Consider the following 20,947-nt stretch of genomic DNA (forward strand, 5'->3'; position numbering starts at 1 on the left):
TTGTTAATGGACCCATTGTCTTCCCTTTTGTGGCTAATGTGCATAATGCTGTTATGAACATTAATGTACATGTATCTGTTTGAGTCCCTGCTTTCAATTCAAGTGCTAATGTAGCCAATGGCTAGTCCATTGGACAGCACAGCTCTAGAGCAACCACTAACAACATAAAACAAGGAGGGAGAGCTAAAAAGCAACAGAGGAGGAAAAATGGAATGCTAAAGAAGTACTATAGTAATCCAGAAGAAAGAAAGAAAGAAAAAAGGCAAAGAATAAATAGAACAAATAACATATCTAGGTATGGCAGATTAATTTCTCATTAACTACAATGGAATAGGATGCAGGAAAGGGGAGCAAGAAGGCTCAAAGGCAGCTTTTTAGTCCCAAACCCACCTTAACACATTGCGGACCAGTAGTTTTACTGCTAGCTTTACCCAGTGACCAGATAAGTTTCTATTGAATGAGCACAAATAACATTTTACATAAATGTTAAAGGCACACTTTAAAATTAAATAACCATTGCATTCTGAAGTTATTTATTACATGTTCTCACAAGCTAATATCTTTTAAAGTATGATACCATGTAAAACACTGTGTAATATGAAGCAAGAATTCTCATGATCTGTCCACAATATGTTAATATGCTTTGTAAACTTAAGAGACCTAAATTTCTCATCCTGCATTTGTTCCTTTACCAAATAACTTACCAGAGGTGGGGCCAGAATGAAGTCACCACCCACCCCTCCCAACCTCTCCCTTTCTGGGGCAATAGTTATGAAAATGGACTTGGGAAAAAACCAAGATGGTGGCGTAGGTAAACGCCTAACTGCAACCTCACACAACAATTTCAAAAAAAAAAAAAATACAATTAAAATACAAAATGGACATTATCCAGAACTACAGAAAAGTTGACTAACGGGAAATTCTACAACTAGAAGGAAAATCAGAGGAGCTGTAAAAGCCTAAGGTACAGAGACACTGTGCGCGTGGGGAGAGGACCAAGCCGGAGAGGAAGGAAGGCTGAGTGCCTGTCAGGCATTCCCTAGCGGGAAGGAAATAAAAGCTCTGGACTGTGATGAACCCCAGATCCGACAGCACTGAACCCCAGTTCTAGGCCAGACCCTGGGGATCCAAGCTCATACGGAGGGAGACTGGGCTGAAAGGCGAAAACTCAGGGGAGCGGTGAAAGGAAGTCCTGGAGACACGCACATTGCATGCAGAGACTGTGCCTCTGGATTGCCTTAGCGGGAAGGAGACAAAAGCTCCAGACTGCTCTGAACCCCAACTCCAACCCCACTTCCAACTGCACTGAACCCCAGTTCCAGGCTCATTGGGGGAGAGCCTAGACTGTTTGGTAGCCGAGAAAACTCGAGGGCACCTTTCTCTCAGAGGTGCTTGCAGCGAGTACCAAAGGACCCTGAGGAACACTGAGACTCAGGAACCTCACAGGGTAGGGCTGACAGGAAGCCAAGGCTGACAGGAATCTCAGCCCCATCCAAGCTGAGCAGAGGCTTTTGTAATTTTCCAAGTCTAGTAGAATAAGGTTGTCTCCTGGCATATACACAGCTGATCCTCACAGCCAATTGGCCTGGAGGTCAGTTCTTCCCAGTGATACCAACAACAATCAAGACTTAACTACAACAAGGCTGTACACACAGTCCACAAAGGGGTGCACCAAAAGTGTCCACCTCAGGTAACTGGGAGGCTGACCCACTGAACCATATAGGACACTTTAGCATCCAAAGCCACCCTACCAACTCAGGGAAGCAGAGAAAATGCACAGACAAGGAAACAGATCACAAGTGAAAGAAATGGAGGACAAGTGACTGGATATAGAGTTCAAAACCACAGTTATAAGATTTTTCAAGAATTTCCTAGAAAAAGCCAATAAAATAAATGAGACCTATGAGGACATGAAAGGGGATCAACTAGAAATAAAAAGGGATCAATTAGGAATAAAGAATACATTGTCTGAAATAAAAAAAATATTATAGAGTCCTAAAAACAGAATGGAAGATCACAAAAATCAAGTCAAAGATTTGGAACATAAAGAGCCAGAAGACACTCCTCTGCAGAAGCAAGAAGACAAGAGAATCCAGAAAGTTGAAGATAGTGTAAGAAACCTCTGGGACAACTTCAAGCAAACCAACATCAAAATTATGGGGGTCCCAGAAGAAGAGAGCAAGATACCGAAAACATATTCGAAGAAATGTGACAGAAAACTTCCCCCAACTGGGAAAAGAATTAGACTTACAAGTTCAGGAAGCGCACAGAACCCCAAACAAAAGGAATCCAAAGAAAACTATACCAAGACACATCATAATTAAAATTCCAAGAGCAAAAGACAAAGAGAATATTAAAAGCAGCAAAAGAAAAGCAGGTAGTTACCTACAAAGGAGCACCTATATGATTGTCAGCTGATTTCTCAACAGAAACCATGCAGGCCAGATGGGAATGGCAAGAAATATTCAAGGGATGAATAGCAAGAACAAGAACCTACAGCCAAAAATACTCTACCCAGCAAAGCTATCACTCAGAATCGAAGGCCAGATAAAGAGCTTCACAGATAAAAAAATAAATAAATAAATAAAAAATAAAAAAAAGCTAAAGGAGTTCATCACTGCCAAACCAGAATTATATGAATTGCTGAAGGGGGTTCTTTAAGAAGAGGAAGAAAATAAAGATAAAAATTATGAACAACAAATATGTAACTATCAACAAGTGAATCTAAAAACCAAGGGAATTAAAAAAATCTGATGAACAATATTAGCTATAATAGAATCAGAGGTATGGAAGGGGAGTAAACTGATGATTCTCGGGGAATAGGGGAGTGGGGGGTGCGGGAAGAGACTGAACATAAACTGTGCACCTATGGATGAGGACAATGGGGGGTGGAGAAAGGGCAGAGGGTGGGGTGGAAACTGGTGGAGGGGAGCAATGGAGGGGGGGGGAAATGAGGAACTTTTGTAATAATATGAACAATAAAGATTTATTTAAAAATAAATAAATAAATAAAAATTAAAAAATTAAAAACCCACAAAATATCATAGAAACACATAACATATTGGTGGTTGCACAGTGAGCAAAAGGAGGAAAGTGGTCAATTGTATGGTGATGATAGTAATTAGACTTTTACTAGTATAAGTGATCACTTTGTAGTAGCTATAGATATCAAAATATAATGTTGTACATCTGCAACTTATATAAAAAGAAAAAAAATTAAAATAGCAAAACAAGAGCATGTCAGATAAGAAAACAACATGTATTAGGATGTGGAAGTAAGAATAAAGCTATGTAAACTAGACATAGTTTATGACACATGCAAAAGAAAATGCTTGGTAGAATGAGGCCAGATTGTGGAAGGTCTTTGAAATCATAAAGAAAAGAAAGAAATATTGTGGAAACAATTAGAATTTTGAATGGGAAATTATTTAGAATCTAGGCAAGGTAAATCATGTATCAAAAACTTAGTCAAATCTACCCACAAAATGACATCTGAAAATAAATCTAGATAAACATCAAGAGATTAATTAAATTAATCATAACTTTATATATTTATTCAATTGTATAAATTATAAATAATTTTGCGTGGCTCAGGGGTTAAGCGTTAACCTAGGAGCCAGGAGGTGACAGTTCAATTCCTGGCCAGGCCACATATCCGGGTTGGGACACGATCCCCAGTGTAGGGTGTGCAGAAGGCAGCTAATTAATTATTCTCTCTCATCATTGGTCCCTCTCTCTCTCTCTTGCTCTCTCTGTCTCTCCTTTCCTCTCTGAAATCATAAAAATATTAAAAAATTATAAATTATACCAAGACATTTCTTAGGTCTAAATATTTAGCAGCGTACATAAAGCACACTAAAATTTTTGCCAAAAAATCATAACTATTTTTTGAGCAATTTATGTCCACATGTATAATCTCCATCAATTCTTATAACAACCCTGCAAAGTCTATACTGTGATAAATTTTTTTAAATGATTCTTAAAAAACTCAAATAACTTGTCCAAATCAAACAGCAATGATAAGCAGCAGAATGAAAACTTAAGCCCATATGTGTTTAAAGCCAAAATCTAAAATCCTCTTATCACTTTCTCAAAAGTAGGTATTTTTTAAAGATTGAACAACCTCTTTATAGAAGTTTCTGTATCCTAAAAACCTTTGTCTGGCAAATGGTGGGAAGAGATGTAGCAACTACAGATCAGGTGTGTCTAGCTTGAAGATACTTATTTTTTCAGAAAACCTCCAAGGAACTATGAAAATCCATAGTACTGACTTAGAAATCTACATAAAGGAAATATCTGTTCCCAACAAAGCTCTACAAGATTATATAAAACTTACCTCAGTATATGATTTCTTGGTAATGTGAACATTCTTAGCTCTATAGGTCTGATGTCTTCTTTTATAATCCCTCACTTCTGCCAAGATTTCAAGGTAAGACTTTGCACTTTTTCGACTGTTATCTAATAAAAAATAGAATTATTATATCCTTAGAAAAATGTACATTCTTAAAAATTAACAGGAAGGAACACAGCAATCATATTTTAACATGTTTCAAAATACGTTAAAATATGAAAATTCAACATTATATAAATGGGCTAAGTTTTATACCATTCCTTTTCTCTAGTCATCAGTTGAACATAAAAGTGTTTAGGCACATAAATTACAGCAATAGCACAGCTGTAAGTAACAGTTTCACAGAAGGATGCTTCGCTTAATGTAAATATCAGAGAGCAAACTTTCCCTACCGAATAAACATCTTTTATTATATATGTGAACTAGAGGCCCAGTGCTTGAAATTTGGGTGTCCCTCAGCCCAACCTGCACCCTCACAATCTGGGACTGCTGACTCCCAACTCCTCTCCGGCCTGTCTGACTGATTGCCCCTAACTGCTTCTGCCTGCCAACCTGATTACCCCCTAACCACTCCGCTGTCAACTTAATCAATACCTAACTGCTCTTCTGATGGCCCGATTGTCCCAACTGCCCTCCCCTGCAGGCCTGGTCTCTCCAACTGCCTTCTTTCCCCTGTAGACCCAGTCACCTCCAACTGCCCTCCCCTGCTGGGCTGGCTGCCCCTAACTGTCCTCCCCTGCTGGCCTGATCACCCACAACTGCCCTCCCCTGCCAGCCATTTTGTGACCACATGGGGGCAGCCATCTTTGCATGAGGGCATGATGGTCAATTTGCATATTTCCTCTTTATTATATAGGATATTAGGTGACACAAAACCATCTTATTTCTACTTAAAGTGGCCTGACAAATCATCTTAATTACAACAAAGAATGGAATAACAATTAAGAAATATAAAACTATGATATTCATCTCAAACCTTGATTGACTTTTGCAGCCAAGTCTACAAAGAGATCACTGTCATTTTCAATAATTTGGGAATCAGAGCGCTTTTTCTTTGTCTCCTCAATTACAAAATCATAGAGGGCAAGACAATCGGCTTGGGTAAGATCACAAACAAATCGTTTGTGATTCAGAGGAACTTCAACAGGTAAGGAAGAATAAATCCCTAAAAGTAAAAATAAAACCACAAAAATAAAAATAAATGATGCACTGTGGACTTAAGATCTACTACTTATCTATAAACATGCACTATAGTAATGCAGTATGAAATCAAATTTTCTCATAGTAATGCCTAAACTATAAAATATCAGTCTATGTGAAAAGTGATAAATAATGACTTTATCCTGAATGCTACATTCACATACAGGATATATTGTGGCTATATGCTCTTCTCTTCAACAATGTTAAAACAGATCCCATGAAGGCAGGCAGTAATTATCATAAGACACTGTTCATAAGAAAACCTTTTGGTAAACAATTTTTAAAAGGCTACCCATATTATAAAAGTAGATATTAACTTGCTTTCTGTGTATCTGTTTTTTCCCATAAAAAGCTGGTGGGAAAGACTTTTAATAGGTAATAAATATTGTAGTTGCATTGAAAATAAATTATAGAAATATGAAAAATATGTTTAAAAATATCCTTTTTTATGAGACATCAAGCTACTCATTCTGAATTAAAAACATATCCCATTTATATAATGACTCAGAGCTACCGACCAAAAACAATTAAGTAGCAGAAATCCCACACTTCCTCAGACCAGAGAAAGACAGGTTATAATGAGATTAAACTTCTTTTAATTTTCAGAAGAGGAAGCATGTTGGCTTAACCAAGTTTACTGAAAAAAAGTTAACAGCAGTGCCCCCACAACAGATACAGAACTTTCTAAAATCTGCTCATTAATGAAAAAAAGTAAATACAATACCTTGATATGATGTATTAAACTTTGAAGAAAAAATTTTGTTTTTAGAATCAAATTTTCTCAAAGAAATAAAAAATTATTGTAACTGTAAATAAAGCAATTTAAAATGATAGTCCCAGACTCATTATTCACTAATGCAAAGAATATGAGTTATCAAATATACCCTTTTAATGTTTGGTAGGTTACCCTATAGTAATAACTCTGGTTCATAGAACAATATAAAATCAGTAGCTCTTCCCAGATACTTATATTTGATATTAGCTTTGTTGATTATACCATTCATGATGTGTGTATACTGATTTATTTCCTTTTAGTTACAGTTTATGCATTTTTCTACCTATAAAATCACTTTATTTTTTTCAAGTTTTATTCAGGAATAATTGACATACACCTCTGTATAAGTTTAAGGCAGACAGGATGATGGTTGGATTTGCATATATTGTGAAATGATTACCACACTGTGTTCAGCTAATATCTATCTAAGATGTGACAAACAAAATTGAAATCTCTAATGGAGCAGCTAGAGTTAATTTTCTCTTCAAAGTAAAAACCACAATTCTTACATTCTATTGTGCTTTTTTTTTTTAATGGTTTCTTAGACTGTTTCTTAAATTAGATTTTAGATCTTGTGTTTTGATCTGATTTCATAGTTTACCCAGTTTTATACACTAGAATAACTCTATTAATTTATTTCCTGAGAGGAACTACTTTTTAAAAGTAGAAAGTTTACAATGCTTTAGGGTTCATTTAAAAATCAACTCTAAGAATTCTGTATTTTTAAAAAATTACATTACTGGCAAATTGTAGATTTCAGGTATCTTAATAGTGACATTTTTAATAAGGCTAAACTGTTCCAGAGAGAAACCTGTACGTAGTCAGGGGTAGGCTGACTTCTAAGACACAACTGTGAGGGTGGAGATTATTTTTCTTTTAATTTGAGGTCACTTTGTCTGGCTGGTCCTATCCCCATAGCCCAGTCATGGTTTCACTCACAGTGACCTAACGCATAGAGTAGGGATCTGGCAGAGGAGGAGCAGAGGCGGGCAAACCTCAGGGAGCTGAAGGCTTCCCTGAGCTGGTTAAATGTGCCATGCTCTCTAAGTGCTACCTGCAGTGGAACCTGCCAGAAAGTCCTGCTCTTCCCCCCTCAAATTCTCAGTTATTCTGAGCTCCTGGAGGAGGCAGAGACTTCCCCACTTCTCTCTCTTATTCCTGCCTGTGTGTGTGTGTGAGTGTGTGTGTGTGAAAACATGTGTGAAGATATGTATAAATATGGATGTCACTGTGTGTGACTAAATGTTACTGTGCGTTTAAGCGTGTGTTACAGTGAGTGTGTAGGGGCATGTGAATGCCAATTTGTATGGTTGTTTGTAGGTGTGTATGAATATGTGTGTGAATGTATGAATTGTGTGACTGTGTGAATGTGTATGTAAGCATATATGAAGGGATGTGTGTGCATGTGTGTGAGGCTGTGTGAATGTGAATGTGTATGAATGATTGTGAATTGGTGTATATAAATGTGCATGTGTGTGTGTGTCTGTACCCTGGGAAGAGACTTCTTTCATTATAACCTCAAGGCCTCAAATGTAGAGCTTTGGTCTCCTCTTCAGATGAAGTTCAACTCACAGCGAGACATGGACAGCCTTGAACCACGATACCATCTGCTTCTAGCACATGTTCCATAGTGGACATCATTGAAGAAGCCCTGTGAGTCAGTACTTTAGAGAGTAAATTCTACAATTATCTGTGGTGCACAATTATCATAGGAAATCCATTATTTGCAGTTAAAATATTTATTAATATAAACATTAAAAAGCCCCCCATTTTAAGCCCCATTGGCACTTCTCAGCTCTCTCCTCCAAGGGCGTCTCCGTGGCATGGTGGGCGGGTGCAGTTGCCATGGGGGTTCCATCGCCAGCTGCAGGCGGCTGTGCCTCAGGTGGGCTGCTGGGCTCCCTCAGGTGTGAGCGTCCCGGGGGCTGACCTGCTGTGCGCCTCTCTGCACCTGCACACGATGGCAACCCCCACGCAGCTGCCCTGCTTCTCTTAACAGGCCATAAAAAAGAAGAAATTCTCATCATTTGCAGCAACCTGGATGGAATTGGAGAACATCATGCTGAGTGAAATAAGCCAGTCAATGAAAGAGAAACACCACATGACCTCACTTATTTATGGATGTTAAAGAACATTATAAACTGATGAAACAAAAGATAGATATAGAGACAGTAAAGGAACAAGCAGACTGTCAAATTACAGAGGGGAAGGAAGGGAGATCTGGGGGAGATAAGAGATCAACCAAAGGACTTATATACATGCATAAAAGTACAACCAATGAACATAAGACTTTGGGGAGGAAGGGCATATATGGAAGGGGGGAGCAATTGTATATGTATAAGGATAATAATTTAATTTAAAAAATTAAAAACAAACAAAAAACAAAAACAAAAATACAGGCCTGTGGGGTAGACAGGAGGGAACCAAAGCTTGCCCAGGGTTTCTCATCACTGTGTGTCCAGAGGCCTCCTGGGAGTGGGAACTCAGGTGGCCTGAGTACGTCCCACCAAGGTTCTGTTTTAAAATCTGGCCTTTTCCTTTCTCTTTTTTGGATAATTTTATCACAGTAAAATTTACCATTTTCACTGTTTTTCAGTGCACAGTGCAGTGGCATTAAGCACATTCATACTGTTGTGTGGCCCACACCACCATCATCAACATGACTTTTCCCATCTTCTCCAACCAAAACCCTGTCCCAATAAACAACAACTCTGCATCCCCACCCTCACCACACACACACCCCAGCACCACCACAGGTACCTTTATCTTTCCTTCCATCTCTGACTCCAATGGCGTTAGGGACCTCATGCGAGTGGAATCACACAGTAGTTGTCCTCTTTAGACTGGCTTTTGCACTGAACATGACATCAAGGTCCATTCAAGTTATAGATTCTGCCACAATATTTTTCCTGTGCTTTTAATTCAATCTATTGGGTTGACATTGGTTAATAAAGTCATGTGGACTTCAGGTGTACAATTCTATAACACATCATCTGCATGTTGTATTGTGTGCCCAATATCCCAAGTCAAGTCTCCTTCCATGACCATTTGACCCCCTTTACCCTCTTCCACCTCGACCACCACCGTTCCCTCTGGTGATCACTATAGTGATGTCTTTGTCTATGAGTTGTTGATTTTCTTTGCTTAATCCCTTCACCTTTTTCACCAGGCCCAACAGCACCTATCTCATCTGACAAACGTCAGTCTGTTCTCCTTCTATGAGTCTCTATTTGTTAATTTATTTTGTTCATTAGATACCACATATAAGTGAACTCATATGCCATTAGTCTTTCTCTGACTGGCTTATTACACTTACCATAAGCTCTCCAGGTCCATCCACGTTGTCACAAATAGAGATTCCATTCCTTTTCACAGCCAAGTAGTATTCCATGGGGTCAATCTACCAAAGCATTTTTATCCAATCGTCTACTGAAGGGCACATGGGTTAAAGATCTTGGTGTTGCAAATAAAACTAGAATAAGCATAGCAGTGCATATATTCTTTCCAATCAATGTCTCTGATTTTTTGGGATACATTCCCAGAAGTGGAATTGCTGAAGCATAAGGAAGTTCCACTTTTAATTTTTGAGGTAACTCCTTACTGATTTCCATACTGGCTGCACAAAATGCTTTCCCCACAGAGATGTGTGCCTCTCTGCACAGGATGGTGACCTCCTCAAAGCTTCCCTGCTTTTCTTAATAGTCGGTTGGGTAGCAAGGGGGAACCAAGACTGGCCCAGGGTTTCTCAACAGACCACACACCCCAGGCTCTTCTCATCGCTGTGTGTCCAGAGGCCTGCTGGGAGCGGGAATTCAGGTGGCCTGAGCACCTCCGACCATGGTTCTCTTTGAAGACATGGCCTTCATTCCTTTCTCTTTTTTTGGATAGTTTTATCATGGTGACATTTTTCATTCTCACTGCTTTGCAATCCACAGTGCAGTGGCCTTAAGAACATTGATACTGTTGTGCCAACCGAACCGCCATCATGGCCTTCATGTTTCCCATCTTCTCCAGTGGAAACTCTGGCCCCATTAAAAAACAACTCTCACTGAAACCGGTGTGGCTCAGTGGATAAAGCGTCGGCCTGGGAACTGAAAGTTCCCATGTTCGATTTCGGTCATGGGCATGTATCTTGGTTGGGGGCACAGCCCTAGTATGAGAGTGCAAGAGGCAGCTGAATGAAGATTCTCTCTCATCGATGTTTCTAACACTCTATCCTTCTCTCTTCCTCTCAGTAAAAAAATCAATAAAATATTTACAAAATAATAATAATAAATAAAAAATAAACAAAAAACCACTCTGCATCTCCCCCTCCTTCTCCTCCTCCACCACCACCACCGGTACCTTCATCTTACCTTCCATCTCTGACTCCGATGGCGCTAAGGACCTCCTGTGACTGGAATCACACAGTAGTTGTCTTCTTTTGACTGGCTTTTGCACTAAACGTGTCAAGTCCATCCACATTATTTCACTTACCATAAGGCTCTCCAGGTCCATCCACGCTGTCACAAATAGGAAGATTCCCTTCCTTTTCACAGCCAAGTAGCATTCCATGGGGTCCATGTACCAAAGCATTTTTATCCACTCACCTACTGGTGGGCATATAGGGCTGCTTCCAGATCTTGGTATTGCAAATAACACGCAATGAACATTGTAGTGAATATATTCTTTTCAATCAATGTCTCTGATTTTTTTTTTATACATTTTTAGAAATGGAATCTCTGGTTTACATGGAAGTACCATTTCTAATTTTTGAGGTAACTCTTTACTGCTTTCCACAGTGGCTGCACAAAATGAATTCCCCACAGAGGTGCACCTCTCTGTACATGTTGACCCCCATACAGCTTCTCTGCTTTTCTTAATAGCTGGTGGGGTAGCCAGAGGAACCAGGGCTTGCCCAGGGTTTCTCAATGGACCTCACACCCCAGGCTCTTCTCATCACTGTTTGTCCAGAGGCCTGCTGGGAGCGGGGATTCAGGTGTCCTGAGCATGTCCCACCTCGGTTTTGTTTGAAGACCTGTCCTTCATTTCCTTTCTCTTTTTTTGGATCGTTGTATCACAGTAAAATTTACCATTTCCATTGTTTTTCAGTGCACAGTGCAGTAGCATTAAGGATATTCATACTGTAGTGCTGCCCACACCACCATCATCTCCATCACTTTTCCTATCTTCTCCAACCTAAATTCTGTCCCCAGTAAAAAATCTGCATTCCACCTTCTCCCTACACCTTCATCTTTTTCACCAGTTGTTTCACACAACAACTCTGCATTCCACCCCCATTTCCCTCACCCCCCCCACCACTGGCACCTTCATCTTTTGTTCCATCTCTGACTCCGATGGGGCTAGGGACCCCATGTGAGTGGAATCTTACAGTAGTTGTCTTCTTTTCACTGGCTTTTGCACTGAACGTTTCATCAAGGTTCATCCAAGTTATAGCTTCTATCACAATATTCTTCCTGTGATTTAAATTGAATCTATTGGTTAATAACTTCATGTGTGATATGCTACTTGTAAAGCTAACTGGATCCTGCTCTGATATCATCTGAATCTGGCCACTGGGGCCTCCTGGGAGGGACTCTAGTGCTAGCCAATATCAGATGCTTCCTGTGACTGGCCCTGGGCAACCCCTTTGGAGCTACAAAGCAATTCACTGTGTGTGGCTACCTCTGCCAGGCCTGAATGAGCACAAGAAGGTCCAAACCAAGGCTGGCTTTTCTTAGCACTGGGCCTAGGGGCAGTTCAACAAAGCTCCCAAGGCACCCCAAGATCTGCCTCCACCTGCTGGCTGCCTGTTATGCTCAGTCACTGAAAGAGCCTCTGCAGGTACTCAGATTGCATAAGGCAAGTTCTCAGTGAGTTCTCAAGTAATTCCACTGTAAGAGTGGAATTTAAAAGTCACTACAGGTTGCTTCCCAGGAGTTAAGATGTCTGGGATCCATAGTCTGAGATCTGCCGTGTGAGCTTAAGGGCTTTGCAGAGTGTCGGTGAGGCCAGAAAGCTGCTTGTCATGGTGGGCGATTCTTGGGTCCCCTGGAATGTAGTTGGGGAAGGAGAACATGGCAGGGTCATGCAGCTGTGATCCTATTACTGTGTCATGAAAAGTATAGTCTCTTCATTCGTGGCTGATACTAGCAGATGCTTCCCTCCATTTCCTTCCTAAGGAAACTGTAGTTCTGTTCAGACGGCCACCCAGATGCATGTTCCCTAGCTTCCTGGACAACACTGCACCAACCCTTTGTCCTCAAGACTGGGTGGGGGGCCAGGCTGGCAGGAGTGCAGGGAAGAGCAGGTAATAGTCACTTGACCCTTGGGAGGGTTGAAAATGCTATTAGAACCATTAAGGCTTAAAAATATGTTTTCTCTGTGTCTGCTCCCACACCAGAACTAAGCAGCAAAGTGATGCTTAGCTTGCTCTCAAGGAAGCACAGTTCTGCCTTGCCCCAGTGCCAGCTGTAGTCAGAACACTGACAGAGGCGACTGGAGGAAGAAGACAGGGCAATCCTCTCCCAGCAGTGTAACACCATCACAGACATGATTCTGTCTGCACAGCTGACTACTGCTGGAGCCCTTCAGACTTTTAGACATGATCTGATTTATATGTTTTAAAGATCACTTTCTGATTTATCATTATATGTTTATTATTTTTAAATTTCATTTTTAAAAATTAATTTTTCCTAATTAGAGTTGTCATTCAATATTTCAAGTTTACAGCATAGACATATATAGAATTTGCAAAATGATCCCCCGAAATAGTCTAGTATGGAGTTTCTTTTATTTATTTATTTATTTATTTTAATATATTTTATTGATTTTGTACAGAGAGGAAGGGAGAGAGATAGAGAGTTAGAAACATCGATGAGAGAGTCATCGATCAGCTGTTTCTTACACACCCACTACTGGGGATATGCCCACAACCAAGGTACATGCCTTTGACCGGAATCGAACCCGGGACCCTTCAGTCCCCAAGCCGATGCTCTATCCATTGAGCCAAACCAGTTTCGGCAAGTATGGGGTTTCTTTTAAAAGGGTATTAATCCTATTCATGAGGGCTCCACCCTCAAGATCCAATCACCCTCAATGGTCCCCACCTTTTATTTATTTTTAATTGAATTTATTGGGTTGACATTGGTATGTCAGGTTTTAGGTATTCACTTCTGTAATGCATTATGTGTATACTATTGGCCTGGTGCACGAAATTCGTGCATGGGGCGTGTCCCTCAGCCCAGCCTGCAGCCTCTCCAATCTGGGACCCCTCCAGGGATCAGACAACCCTCTCACAATCCAGGACTGCTGGCTCCAAACTGCTCGCCCAACTGCCTTCCTGATTACCCCTAGCCACTCTGCCTGCCAGCCTGATCACCCCCTAACCACTCCCAGGCCAGCTTGATTGATGGGTAAATGTTCCCCTGCCAGTCTATTTGCTCCCAACTTCCCTCCTCTGATGGCCTGGTCACCCCTAACTGCTCTCCCCTACAGACCTGGTCCCTCTCAACTGCCTTCCCTTGCAGGCCTGGTCCCTCCCTACTGCTCTCCCCTGCTTTCCTGATTGTCCACAACTGCCCTCCCTTGCAGGCCTGGTCCCTCCCAACTGATCTCCACTGCTGGCCATCCTGTGGTGGCAATCTTTTGTCCACATGGGGGCAGGATCTTTGACCACATGGGGGCAGCCATGTTGTGTGTTGGAGTGATGGTCAATCTGCATATTACTCTTTTATTATATAGGATAGAGGCCTCATGCATGGGTGGGGGCCAGCTGGTTTGCCCTGAAGGGTGTCCTGGATCAGAGTGGGGGTTCCTTTCGGGTGTGGGTGGCCTGGGAGAGGGGTCTGTGGTTGTTTGCAGGCCAACCATGCTCCCTGGTGATCAAAGCAGAGGCCCTGGTATCTGGTGTTTATTTATCTTTTACAATTGAAATTTTGTAGCCTGGAGTGTAGCCAAGCCTCCTGCTCGCTCCATGGCAGCAGCCATTTATGTTGAAATTTATGTATCTTCTACAATTGAAACTTTGTAGCCTGGAATGAAGGCCTGAGCCAGCCAGGGCTGCAGAAGCTTGGCTTCCTCCATCACCCTAGCGGCTAGCCTCCTACTCTTTCAGCTCCGTGGCTGCCGCCATTTCTGTTGGAATTTATTTACCTTCTATAATTGAAATTTTGTACTCTTGAGTAGAGGCCTGGGCCCACTAGGGTGTGTGGAAAGTTTGGCTTCCAGCCGAAACTGGTTTGGCTCAGTGGTAGAGCATCGGTCTATGGACTGAAAGGTCCCAGGTTCAACTCCGGTCAGGGGCATGTATATTGGTTGCAGGCACGTCCCCAGTAAGGGGTGTGCAAGAGGCAGCTGGTCGATGTTTCTCTCTCATCAATGTTTCTAGTTCTCTATCTCTCTCCCTTCCTCTCTGTAAAAAATCAATAAAATATATATATTAAAAAAAAAGAAAGAAAGAAAGCTTGTCTTCCTGTATTTCCAGGGAAACCCAATGGCATCCATCTTGGTTGGAGTTCATTTGCATACCGGTACTTGCTCTGATTAGCTGGTGGGTGTGGATGGTGTCCGTGGCTGGTGGGCAGAGTGGTGGTTAATTTGCATATTACTCTTTTATTAGTAGGATTGTATTGGGGAAGGAGAAACCCCAAAGCAAGTCTCCTTCCATCACAATCTGCCCCTCTTTGCCATCTCCTACCTTTCCCCACCCCCATCCCCTGTGGAGATCATTTTGTGATTTGACATTTGAAATGATATTTGAGATGTGCCTTGAGAGCACAGGTTGGATTTAGACAGATGAACAGGGTGAGAATGTACTTCAGGTACAGAGAGTGAGCACATCGCCTGGAGTCAGGAGAGATGAAGACCGTAAAGACCAGAGCACATGCCCCTCAGATGCCTGTCATTGAAGGGACATGAGAGGGAAACAGAAGACTCTCCATGCTGAGGATAAAAGGAACCAACCACAGAATGGTCAAATAAGGGAGATTGTGGGCCCTCCATTGGAAGGCAGGAAGAACAGGGGACCATGGGAAGGGGCAGGGCTGGGGGAACAGGGAAACCTTCTTGAGGGTAAAGGGGACCCTCCTTGGAGGGGGCAGTGTCCCATCTCACACCTCCCTCCTCTCCTATCCTCCCTGCTCTGCCCCCTCCATGGAGGGTCCCTGTCCCTCCTGCCCTAAGCCCTTCATGGAGGGACCGCTAACCCCAGTCCTTCCCTCTCCATGGAGGGTCTCCAGTGCCTCCTGTCCTGCCCCCTTTATGTAAGGTCCCCTGTCCTCCCTGCCCTGAACCCTGCATGAAAGATCCCCTGTCTGCTCTGGCAGACCCCGTCCGTGGAGGGTCCACTGTTCCACCTGCTTTTCCCACTCCATGGAGGGGGCAGGACAGGGGGCACCGGAGACCCTCTGCCCTGCCCATCCCTGAGATTCCCATGTCCCCACTCTCCTGTCCATCCATGGAGGGTTCCATGACCCAATGCCAAGCCCTATTTCTTCCATGGAGGTCCTCCTGTCCCTGCTGCTCTGCTTCCTCCATGGAGGGTTCCCTGTTTTTCTGTCCTGCCACATCCAGGAAGGATCCACAATCCCCCCTCCATGGAAGGTCCCCTTCCCCCTGCCCTGTAACCTCCATTGGACAGTCCCCTACCCCCTGACTATACCCTCCATGTAGAGTCTCTTACCCCCCCCTACCTTATACCCCCCATGGAGGGTCTTCTGTCCCCCCTGCCCTGCACCCTCAATGGAGGGTCTTCTGTTGCCCTGCCCTGTCCCTCACTCACCGGCCTCTGAGAGGTGTGTGCTCAGGTCTCCAGTGTTCATCTCTCCTGCCTCCAGGCCATGTTCCCACTCTCTGTACCTGAAGTACATCTCACCCTCTTCATCTGTATGGATTCTACCCCCTCAAATATAATTTTAAATGCCAAAAATCACAGTGACCTTTAAAAAATATAAACCTGATCATGTCATTCCCCATACAAGGGCCCTTTACTCACCCGTCCTCTCCTGCACCCAGCCAGCCTGGTTCTCCCTGCCCCGGGGGCACTTGCTGCTCCTTTGGTGGTGGCTTCCCCTTTCTCCATGTGGCCAGCTCTGTCTCAACAGCCGAGTCTGAGTTTAAATATTACAAGATCTTGGAAAGCTTTTCCTGAGCCTGCAGAGGAGTCACCGTGCAGTGGCCCCAGCCCAGCCTTGTGGGGTATCATGTGGCAACAGGTCACAATGGTAAGACAGGTTACAGAGGTAACCTGGCAACTGTCCTGGGTTAGGCAAGTGAACTTAACCAGGTATTTCTTTGTGTTTAAATCAGTGATTGGACATTTATTGACCACCAAATTCCAGACCCTATACTGAACATGAAGAAGTTGTGGCCCCACCCTAAAGTCCTGGCCCTCAGTAACCAGGTGTTCTTGAAAGTGGGAAGTGGGCAGGAGGGTGGGTCAGGGATGCCATGGGAGGGACTCAATACGCATTGTTGGCTCTGAGGCTAGAGAAAGGGATCACAGACCAAGGTTTTCTGGAGGCCCCTGGCAGCTGGCAGTGGCTTAGGCAGAGACATGGAACAGAATGGTCCCATAGGAGCAGATTCTGCCGGCACCCATGAGCAGGGGACGGGCTGGGTCTCCCGGGGCCTACGAGGAGGAGCACAGCCCAATGCATCTGCCTCGGGTTTCTACCCACAGCACCTGCCATCACTCTTCCATTTGAGGTCATTTGTTAGGGCAGAAATAGAAAACCAAGACAGTCCCTGTTGCTTCCTAGTCACAGCACCTAAGTGTTTTCTTCATGGCTCTGAGTATCTTCTGAAATAAAGTGTTGTTCTTGTTCACCTGTCTCCCAGCTCCTCACAGCACCTGAAAGGTAACCTGTGAAGGCTGCCCCCAAGACCCAGGTGCAGGGAGGGCCCCAGGAGGAGCACATGTGTTCAGTGAGTTTGGGACTGAAGGGCTCTTTTCTGATTTCATAGAATATTATCTATATACTAGAGGCCTGGTGCACAAAATTCATGCACAGGAGGGGGGTGTCCCTCAGCCCAGCCTGCACCCTCTCCAATCTGGGACCCTTTGACTGATGTCTTACTTCCTGTTTAAATGGGCAGTCAGATATCCCTCTCACAATTCAGTACTGCTGGCTCCCAACTATTCATCTGCCTGCCTTCCTGATTGCCCCTAACCATGTCTGCCTGCCAGCCTGATCACCTCTTAACCACTCCCCTGCCAGCCTGATTGATGTCTAATTGCTCCCCTGCCAGCCTGTTTGTCTTCAACTTCCCTCCTCTGCCAGCCTGGTCACTTTTAACTGACCTCCCCTTCAGGCTTGATCACCCCCAACTGCCCTCCCTTGTAGGCCTGGTCCCCCCCAACTGCCCTTCCCTGCTGGCCATCTTATAGTGGCCATATTGTGTCCATATGGGGGCAGCCATCTTGTGTGTTGTAGTGATGGTCAATCTGTATATTACACTTTTACTAGATAGGATAGAGGCCTGGTGCATGGTGGGGGCTGGCTGGTTTGCCCTGAAGGGTATCCTGGATCAGGATGGGGGTTCCTTTGGGGCATGGAGCAGCCTGGGCAAGGGGCCTGTGGTGATTTGCAGGCTGGCCATGCCCCCAGTGTGTCCCAAGTGGAGGCCCTATATCTGGGATTTATTTTCTTCTACAATTGAAACTTTGTATCCTAGAGTGGAGCCAAGCCTTCGGCTTGCTCTGTGGCTGCTGCCATTTCTGTTAAGATTTATGTATCTTTTACAATTGGAACTTTGTAGTCTTAAGCGGAGGCCTGGGCTGGCCAGGGTGTGTGGAAAGCTTGGCTTCCTCCATTGCGGGGAAAACCCAAGCCTTCCTCCTGCTCTCTCTGTGGCCACAGCCATCTTGGTTTAGTTATTTTGCATACTTGCTCTTAATTGGCTGGTGGGTGTTGAAATATGGTAGCAATCATACTTGGGTAAAAACTGCTGTTTGAATTTTAACCCTACCATTCTGACTTTGACCTTCACTTACTTGCTTAAACAATAGGGTAGTTACAGGAGATTGATTCCCACAGACTCAGTAGCTTCAGGGGTAGAAACTATAGATAACATTTGGAGATTAACCACTGAGTTCTGCTTCTGTAAGATAGGGCCACATTCCAATGTCCAACAGGATGTGACTGGGAACGACACTGTGGGCTAACCCCAGTTTTTAGAATATAGTCTTTAGGATTTAGAATTTAGAACAAAGGAAAATTTCTGTGGTTTGAACTGTTGCAGAGTTCCCAAGGGGTCGGACGGTGCAAGGGGAGAGTTTGGAGAGTCTTGCTTTGTTCGTCACGTGATGGGCTTAGGGAGGATGAATTCAAATTCTAAGCAAGATTACAGGCAGAACTTCCTTTTTTTAATTTATTTTTATTAAAGAGCCAGTCCTATGTGCACTTAGTGGTTATCTTGATGCTGGCCTTAAAAACAATACAGTTCTATCCAATTGAAAAAGTGCACCTGGCATGGTATTGAGATTGTGGGCATATCTGGTCTCTGACCTACAAGGTCAGACAGCAACATTTTGTCTAGGAAGAACAGCAGAAAATTTTAAACAAAATTTGTTACAAAATAGGGGTTTTCCTTTTCTCAGAACCTTTAAAAAGAACTACCTGCCCCCGAAGCAGTGCAGTCGTGTGGAGTCCGCCTGCGTGTGGTGCTCTTGCGGCTGTCCTGGCCAGATATTTCAGGCGTGGCTTGTGGGTGTAGCAGGGTTATGGTTAATTTTCATATTGTTATCTTATTAGATAAGCTATAAAGAGGTAATATGCAAATTAGGCCAGGATGCTATAACAGTCATGATCAGTCAGAAAGAGGCTGTGTGCACAGGTGAGGCCCAGAGTGGAGACAGAGACATAGGGACTGAACTGCAGTGACTTAGGTCATCCTGGAGCCAATACTGACAGGAGGGCCGCCTTGGAGCTGACACTGACAGAGGGGCCACCCCGGAGCCAACACTGACCGGGGCCTAGGGCAGAGACTGACAGGAAGGCCTGGGGCTGCTCCAGCTGCAGTGCACCAGCAATCTCACCTCTGCGCATGAGCTACAGAGAAAACACCTCTTCTGTCCTCTAATTGGCTAAGCTCCAAGTAAGCAACTTGCAGTGTTCTTGGTAACTTGGGTAATAAGAATCGAAGAAGGTGATCTAGGGTTTTCCACCACACTCCTGGAGGGAAAAATGAAGGTCCACTGCTGAAGGGGCAAAGAAATGTCACCCTGCCCCAGCCAGTTTGGCTCAGGAAGGCAGGCAGGTGAGCAGTTGGGAGCCAGTAGTCCTGGATTGTGAGAGGGATCCCAGATTGGAGAGGGTGCAGGCTGGGCTGAGGGACACACCCCTCCCCTGTGCATGGATTTTGTGCACCAGGCCTCTACTGTTGAATATAAGTGACAAGAGCAGACATCTTTGCCTTGCTCCCGGTCATAGGAAGAAATTCAATATTTCACCGTTAAGAATAACGTTAGTGTTGGGATTTTTGTAGATGTCCCTTATCAGGTTGAGGAGATTTCCTTCCAGTTCTAGTTTGCTGAGAATGATTTTGTTTATTTGTTTTAACCAGGAAGGAATATTAAATTTTATCACATTCCTTTTCTACATCTATGGAGGATCATGAGACTTTCTCTTCTTTAGTCTGTCAAAAAAGGTGAATTATTTTGAGTTTCAATGTTATACCAACCTTATATTCCTGAAATAAGTCTTAAAGTGTGTGTGTGTGTGTGTGTGTGTGTGTGTGTGTGTGTTTAATGTATTATTGGATTCATTTATTTGCCAAAATTTGCCATACTTTTGTTACAGTATCTATGTTCATGAGATATGTTGGTCTGTAATTTTTATGTAATTTATTTGTCCAGTTTTGGTATCAGGATAATGATGGCCAGGAAATTTCCCTTTCTCTTCCATTATCTGGGGTTGTGAATAATTGATATTATTCCTCCTTAAATGTTTGGTAGAATTTAGCAGTGAAGTCATCAGGAACTGAAGTTTTCTTTGTGGGAAAGTTTTTAACTATCAATTCAATATATTTCATAGATATAGGATTATTTCATATTATCTGTTTCTTCTTTAGGTAATTTGTGTATTGCAAGGATTTATCCATTTCATCTAAGTTATTGAATCTATTGGTATAATATTGTTTATAATATTCCCTTTCTTATAATTTTAAAGTCTGTAGAATCTATAGCAACATCCCCATGTTCATTCTTAATATTAGTTATTTGTGATTTCAATCCTCTCAAGTGTACTGAGAGTTGTTTTATGGCTCAGAGCATGGTCTATCTTGGTGACTATCACAAGTACATTGGGAAGGCATGTATAGTGCTGGTTGCTGGGTTGAATGTTCTATAAATGTCAGGTCAAGTTGGTGGGTAGTATTGTTCAAGTCTTCTATATTTTTATGGATTTGTTGTTTTCTTGTGCTATAAATTAGTGAGCGCAAAGTGTCAAAATGCCCACCTATAAACTCTGAATTTGCATATTTCTCCCTTCAGTCATGAAGCAGTCTTTGCTTTGCTTATGTATTTAAACCTGTCTCATTATGATTGTTGTGTCCTGTTGATAAATTGAACTCTTTGACATTTTGAAATATTCCTCTTTATTCCTTTATTAATTGTTTTTGAAGTTTACTTTATCTGATAG

General features: G+C 42.9%; 1 long non-coding RNA gene and 1 other non-coding gene across 2 annotated transcripts; both read right to left on the reverse strand.

The window, feature by feature from the left end:
• Positions 1-4,346: 4,346 nt before the first annotated feature.
• LOC118722521 lies at positions 4,347-6,406 on the reverse strand. Its single transcript, XR_004989025.2, has 3 exons — positions 6,276-6,406; positions 5,328-5,516; positions 4,347-4,458 (listed from the first exon to the last, which is right to left on the reverse strand). It is a non-coding gene; the product is annotated as an uncharacterized LOC118722521 (long non-coding RNA).
• Positions 6,407-12,688: 6,282 nt separating this feature from the next.
• On the reverse strand, positions 12,689-12,890 carry LOC118725071. Its single transcript, XR_004989819.1, has one exon. It is a non-coding gene; the product is annotated as a small nucleolar RNA SNORA74 (small nucleolar RNA).
• Positions 12,891-20,947: the final 8,057 nt, after the last annotated feature.

Source organism: Pipistrellus kuhlii, unplaced genomic scaffold (genome assembly GCF_014108245.1).
Source record: "Pipistrellus kuhlii isolate mPipKuh1 unplaced genomic scaffold, mPipKuh1.p scaffold_m20_p_2, whole genome shotgun sequence".
NCBI lineage: Eukaryota > Metazoa > Chordata > Mammalia > Chiroptera > Vespertilionidae > Pipistrellus > Pipistrellus kuhlii.